The 6397-nt window shown below is 37.2% G+C and overlaps 2 pseudogenes; both read left to right on the top strand.

Annotated features, from left to right (window-relative positions):
- Positions 1-242: 242 nt before the first annotated feature.
- On the top strand, positions 243-342 carry LOC138835976 (U6 spliceosomal RNA; annotated as a pseudogene).
- A 4824-nt stretch (positions 343-5166) lies between these two features.
- On the top strand, positions 5167-5793 carry LOC138835975 (protein lin-28 homolog A pseudogene; annotated as a pseudogene).
- The last annotated feature ends 604 nt before the right edge of the window (positions 5794-6397 follow it).

Below are 6397 nucleotides of genomic sequence, written 5' to 3'. Positions count from 1 at the left end.
ATTGACAAAAAATTGCAAATAAAATAAAATTAAATTAAATTAAAAATAAAATTAAATATAAAATTGCAAATGTGAGCAATCTACCAAACAATGGGTTTTTCCCATTATACAAAGAATTTTAGAGAAATAAGATCAATAGCATATTTAGGAACAATAAGGGTTCCTTGTTATAAATATTCAACCATGGATATATGCCTGTAGGAAGATTCCCACATTAAGTACTTAAATTTAGAGGATACTACATGTTTCAGCAGCAGGTCTACCCAAATTACAACAATACAGAGATTAACATGGCACTTGCAGAAGGATGATATGAAAATTTGTGAAGTATTCCATATTTTTCATTCTTCAAATGCAAGAAATGAAAAAAAGTTATTAAAAGGTGATTACAAAAACACAAGTGTAACAAGACCTGTAATTCATAGAATTAAAGGTTAGTTTGACATCAGTATATTAAATCTTCACCTGAGAAAGGGCTTTACATATCATAACCTTTACAAAACTTGAAATTAGTTAACATTGTCATTTTATCCCAAAGAAATAAAAAAATACAAGGACCTAGGAAAAAAGGAATCTTAAATTTTTCTATATGGAATGCAATCTGAAAGGACACATTAATGAACATATACATTATATAACAATGTAGAATTCAAATTATTATATGTAGGAGCGAATTAAATAGATTATGGACATTATACAAACATAGATATACTTTTTTCAGAAAAATGCCATGAACATCTATAGTGTCTATACTATTCTTTTCAAAAGATGTTAAAATTATTTCTGATTCAAAAAAATCACAAACTCTCTTGAAATCATTATAGATGTATACAAACAACTCTTTAATACATTTTGACATCAAAGTCAGACAATTCACTTGGAAGAATACCATGGAATCCATGAATTTTTAAAGTAAGATATTGCTGTTGCTTTGTATTGTGAAAAAAATTGTAGGGACACAAAGGATGGACTGGCATTTTTGAAATTTAAGACACTTAACCATACCATTACAACTTAGGAGAAGAATATGTACAGTCTTCCACAACTTCAAAGAGGTAGTAATACTTACTTATCCTTTTGGAAATATCAAATGCAGTTTCTTCCAAGTTGTTCTTCAGACCTGGTTTCATATAATGGTTCCACAGAAGGAGATACAGCATATTGTTGTTATTTCTATTCCCAGCAGCGAGATGCAAGGGGGTCAAGAGACCTTTAGTTTGGGGACTGGTATCTGCATCATGATGAATTAAGAAAGAAGCCACTCTGGTATTATTCCACATATAAGCACTGTGCAGGTGTGTCTAGCCATTCAGAATTATTGCATGAATATCTGCCTTAAGCTACCAACTCATGGACAATGTCTAAGTGTCCACTCTAGGCTTCCCGATGAAGAGGGTTATACTCATCCTCATCCCTAGTATTCATCTGGGTGGCCTTTTTGGAAAGTAGTCTCCACACCATAGTAAGCTGAATAATTTCAGGATCCAAAAGAGGAAATTTTCTTGGGTCCTACTCCATTTTTTTCTTGCAATTGATACTATTCCTCACTTTTTCATCTTAATTCCTGTCTTCCTCAGAATTGCCTAACCAGAGACTTTGAGTGCCAGGGGGAATGAGATGTCCATGTTTTTCCCCAATAGTTCACATTGGTTGAACTGGTCAGAAAAATCTGATGAATTTTCTGCATATATTTATTCACCATGATTTTTTATTTTATCTTTTTCCATTTTTACTACTCGAAATTATTCTAACTGGAGAGTAGGGAATTTAGAGAGAGCAGAGGAAAGATTTTCCTCAATATTCAAAGGTACAGACTGAAAATGAGGACCAGTGGTGTCTTCATGTGCAGCTTATTCTAGGAATGAGAAAATAGGAAACAATGCCTTCTATGTAAATGATTTGGGAAATACAATGTTCTAGTGTGAGAGAACTCACTATTCAACATATGGACTTAAAGAGCTTTCTAATAGCTTTCTAATGTTAGTATTTAACATTCGAAAAATGTAGAATGCAATAGTAAAATAGAAGTCCTTTGTATGACTACCTAAATTCTTGTTTTTTAAAAGATATTTGTTGTCATCTAAAAATACGCCTATCTATTGTCTTCAGGTGATTTTGATGATTGAAGATGCTTAATGAGAAGTCAAAATGTATTAGTAGTCCTTTGCTATCAATTAAATTTCACTTTTTCTTCTTGGAGGATATAATGATCAAAGCAAGCAATCAGCAAGCAATCGTTCAGAATCATGCTTCCAGTGCAAGTGAATCACCAGTAAGTAATCCTCGATACCATTATCCACAAAGATTTGTCACAGATACAATCACCCTGCCCTCTCTAGCTGCTTTCCTAGCCTGGACCTATTCCTTCATTGTACAGGAAAAGTGTGATTCAATAGATTTCAGTCAGATCTGTTAGTAGAATTATCAAGTATTTAGATTCTTTTTTTTTAAATTAGCTGTGGGGCATGAACTCTGGGCCAGGGCACTATCCTTGAGCTCTTCAATTCAAGGCAAGCGCTCTACCACTTGAGCCACAAAACCACTTCTGGATGGTTCTGTTTATGTGGTGCTGATTTGGGAAATGGTAGAGCAGAAAGTGAAATGATGCAACCAAAAATATAAAAACAAAATAAATTAGGATAATTATGGAGCAATCATATTGTCTATGAGAACCATGAAAGAGAGAGAGGAAAAGAGATCCAGATGTGCAATGACCTAGCTAGCCACAAAATCCATGCTTCTAATCAATTTACAGAGCAAACAATTTTTTTAAGAGATAGAAATAGAATATATGTATTTACTTGAAATTAGTAAATACATTTTTAGTAGCCTACATAAAGAGTCAGAGCTTTGACCAAATTACAGACAAGAATCTTAAACCTTGGGCTAGGATGGTGGCTCAGTGGTAGAGTGCTTGCCTTGCAGCTTACTACCGTGCGGAGAATACTTTCCAAAAAGGCCACATATGAATAATAGGGATGAGGATGAGTAAACTCCTTTATATTGGGAAGCCCAGAGTGGACACCTAGACATTGTCCATGAGTTGGTAGCTCAAGGCAGATATTCATGCAATAACTGTGAATGGCTGGACACCCATTCACAGTGCTTATATGTGGAATATATTGCAACAGCACACACACACACACACACACACACACACACACATCATCATCATCATCATTATCATCATCATCAAATTTCTTCATAAGTATTTTTTGCGTATGGTCTTAAGAATAAATTTACATTATTAACTTGAATTTCTGAGAGGACAATATCATCACTGTACATCTTGGTTGTATGCTCTCAGTTTTAAATTACTATTTAAGTATGTGCATTAGATAAGTATAGAGAAAAGTAGGAGCCACTCTGGTGGCTCAGGTCTTTAATCCTAGCTAATCAAAAAGATGAAATCTGATGATTGTGCTTTGAAACCAGACCAAGAAAAAAAGTCCATTAGATTCTGATTTGAAAGTAACCACAAAAGCTTGAAATGGAGCTGTAGGATAAGCATTAAATTGCTAGCCTTGAGAAAACTAAAACAAAAAAAAAATAACAAATTCTGGAACAGAGTCAGGCCCTGAGTTCAAGCTCTAGTATAAGCACCAAACTAATGAATTAATTAATTAATTAAAAATAAATTAAGTGGTCGCATGTGGAGAGGCAGGTAAAATGTAACAATCGTGGACACTGGATTATGTATTATTTTGTAATAAGGCAAGTTATCATTTTTCCTAATCACTAATATTTTATTTGAACTTTTTTGTACAGTAAATCCTGAATTTGGCATGCATGTATATGTGTTTATAAATGTGCGCACATGTGTGTGTATATGCGTGAGTGTGTGCATTTGCAATGTTGCTTGCCAATGTGGACAGAGTGAGGCTGAAAAGAGCTGTGTTGAAATATAGTTATTTATCACTGTTCCATCTTGTTATTTCAGTGGAACCACCCTTCTGTACATTTTATTTGTCAAATAATAACATCATCATAAATAAAGCATTTACACCATTAAGTTAGATAAAAGAGATCACTTTCAGTTAAAAGAGATCACTTTCAGTTCTTAGTATATATTAGGCAATAAGATACACATATAATTAGGTAGTGAATTATTGATGTAAGATGACTGTCAGTACAAAATATGTATTTGACCTCTTAAATTGGATATACTTTTAAGATATACTCATGGAATGATTTTGACCTACTCGACCAAACAAGTATTACTCGCTGGTTATTCCTGTGAAACTCAAGGTGGATAAACTCTTTCCAGATTTCTGTTGAAAATAACTTTCTTTGTAAGATCATATCTATTCACACTAAGATAATAAACCCCGTATTTTTTAGGTTTGAATATCCCATCATATTGACTGAAAATCAGTATTGTGGATATGTTTGTTAGATATACATTGCAAAAACAAACAAAAAGCATGTGTCACCTCCAGATTGTGGATGCATTTGAAGTTGTTTTGTACATACAAATGTTTCTTCATTAATTGTTCTTTTGTGGGAGTAACTATCACAACTTTAACAAATAAGGCTTTTTGAATATCTTTTCCAATATAAATAACATCCCAGAGCAAGTCTTGCAATTTCTGAAACCCCTTTGAATATTTCAATGTTATTTCAGTTCATTGACTATACAGCTAAAAGCATTTCTGAAATAAACATTGTTAAAATCTGAAAATGTTAATGGATATAAAGGCTTTTTATGCATCATTTTATGAAAAGCCAGTTTTTATGAAACTAAAAGATATAGAATAAAAGAATGGAAGTGAATTGGGTGAGCTAATTATTACTATAACTTTGTTTTCTATTAGCACAATCCTTTGAACGTACATGATGAAGTTAAATTATGTGCTTTTTGACACTATGCTTCAGTTATTTTTAGAATCTTTGTAGTTATAAGAGTGAATTTGTAGTATAAATAAATGTCTTTGAAAATGATTAGGATTAATCTTGTGTTTTGTGTCCTACTCCCCCAAAAATGAGTTATTTTCAAGTGTTAATAGTTTATAATTGAATCTTCAGTATCATAAGAAATTTTGAAAAATGGATTGTGCGGGGAAGATGTAGTCGCCTCTTCTGCCAACCTGCCCTTTGCCTCCGCACTTCTCTGGGGCCAGCAGCAGCCCGACCAGGGGCCCGGGGCCGCAGGCTTAGACAACGGCCATGGGCTTGGTGTCCAACCAGCATTTGGGAGGTGGCTTCGCCAAGGCAGCGGAGAAGGCACCCGAGGAGGCGCAGGAGGATGCCGCTCAGGTGGCTGAGGAGCCTCAGCTGTTGCACAGGGCTGGCATCTGTAAGTAGTTCAATGTGCGCAGAGGGTTCGGCTTCCTATCCATGACAGCCCGCATCAGGGTAGCGCTCGACCCCCTGGTGGACGTCTTTGTGCACCAGAATAAGCTGCACATGGAGGGCTTCCAGAGCCTGAAGGAGGGAGAGGCTGTGGAGTTTACCTTTAAGAAGTCTGCCAAAGGCCTAGAATCCATCCAAGTCACTGGGCCCAGTGGGGTGTTCTGTATTGGGAGTAAGAGGTGGCCAAAGGGGAAGAACATGCAGAAGAGCAGATCCAAAGGAGACAGGTGCTACAACTGTATTGGTCTAGACCATAATGCCAAGGAATGCAAGCTGCCACCACAGCCCAAGAAGTGCCACTTCTGCCAAAGCATCAACCACATGGTGGCCTCCTGTCCACTGAAGGCTCAGCAGGTCCCCAGTTCCCAGGGAAAGCCTGCCTACTTTAGGGAAGAAGAAGAGATCCACAGCCCTGCCCTGCTCCCTGAGGCCCAAAATTGAGCCCCCAGAGTCGGGGGGGGCAACTCTAGCTAGCAGGAAGTTTCAAGGAGCAGGCATCAATCGGCAAAGTGGAGAAAGTTGGAATATGGATTGGGTTGGCGAGTAGCTGGCTCTTCCATATGTCTCAGGCCAGGATGTCCCAGTATCATCCCATCTTCTCTTTTGATGAAGGGAAGGGGTGATGCATAGTAATCCCATCATGATCTATCCCAATTCAAGTGAGGGGCTTTGGGGGAACCACTTGTGAAACCTGCGTACTTTATATGATAATCTTCACCTGACCTACATGCTTCCCCTCCCTCCCCCCCAGCCTCCAGCTTCTAAAAGTGACCCAGATTGCCAAGTTGTTCCTTTAAAGAAGGATGTGTCCAATTTCTCTTGCCAGGGTGTGAAACAATTAAGCACCAGTCCAGCAGATCCACGGGCTCAAATCCCCAAGGTGTAGTATCCCGGGTAGGAGGACCTGTCAGGAGCAAGGCAGGGTTGTTTTGTTTTGTTTTGTTTTTTGTCTCTCCACCACCTCCTCCACTCCACATCTTGTTTCCTCATCACCCTATCTTGAGCTGTAGTGCTGGGAGAGCTGGTCCAGGCATTGGGTTGTGAT

The sequence above is a fragment of the Dipodomys merriami genome, unplaced genomic scaffold, assembly GCF_024711535.1.
Source record: "Dipodomys merriami isolate MVZ:Mamm:240054 unplaced genomic scaffold, mDipMer1.0.p SCAF_2439, whole genome shotgun sequence".
NCBI lineage: Eukaryota > Metazoa > Chordata > Mammalia > Rodentia > Heteromyidae > Dipodomys > Dipodomys merriami.
The sequence above is the reverse complement of the archived record's forward strand: the minus strand, read 5'-3'. Positions and strand labels throughout refer to the sequence as shown.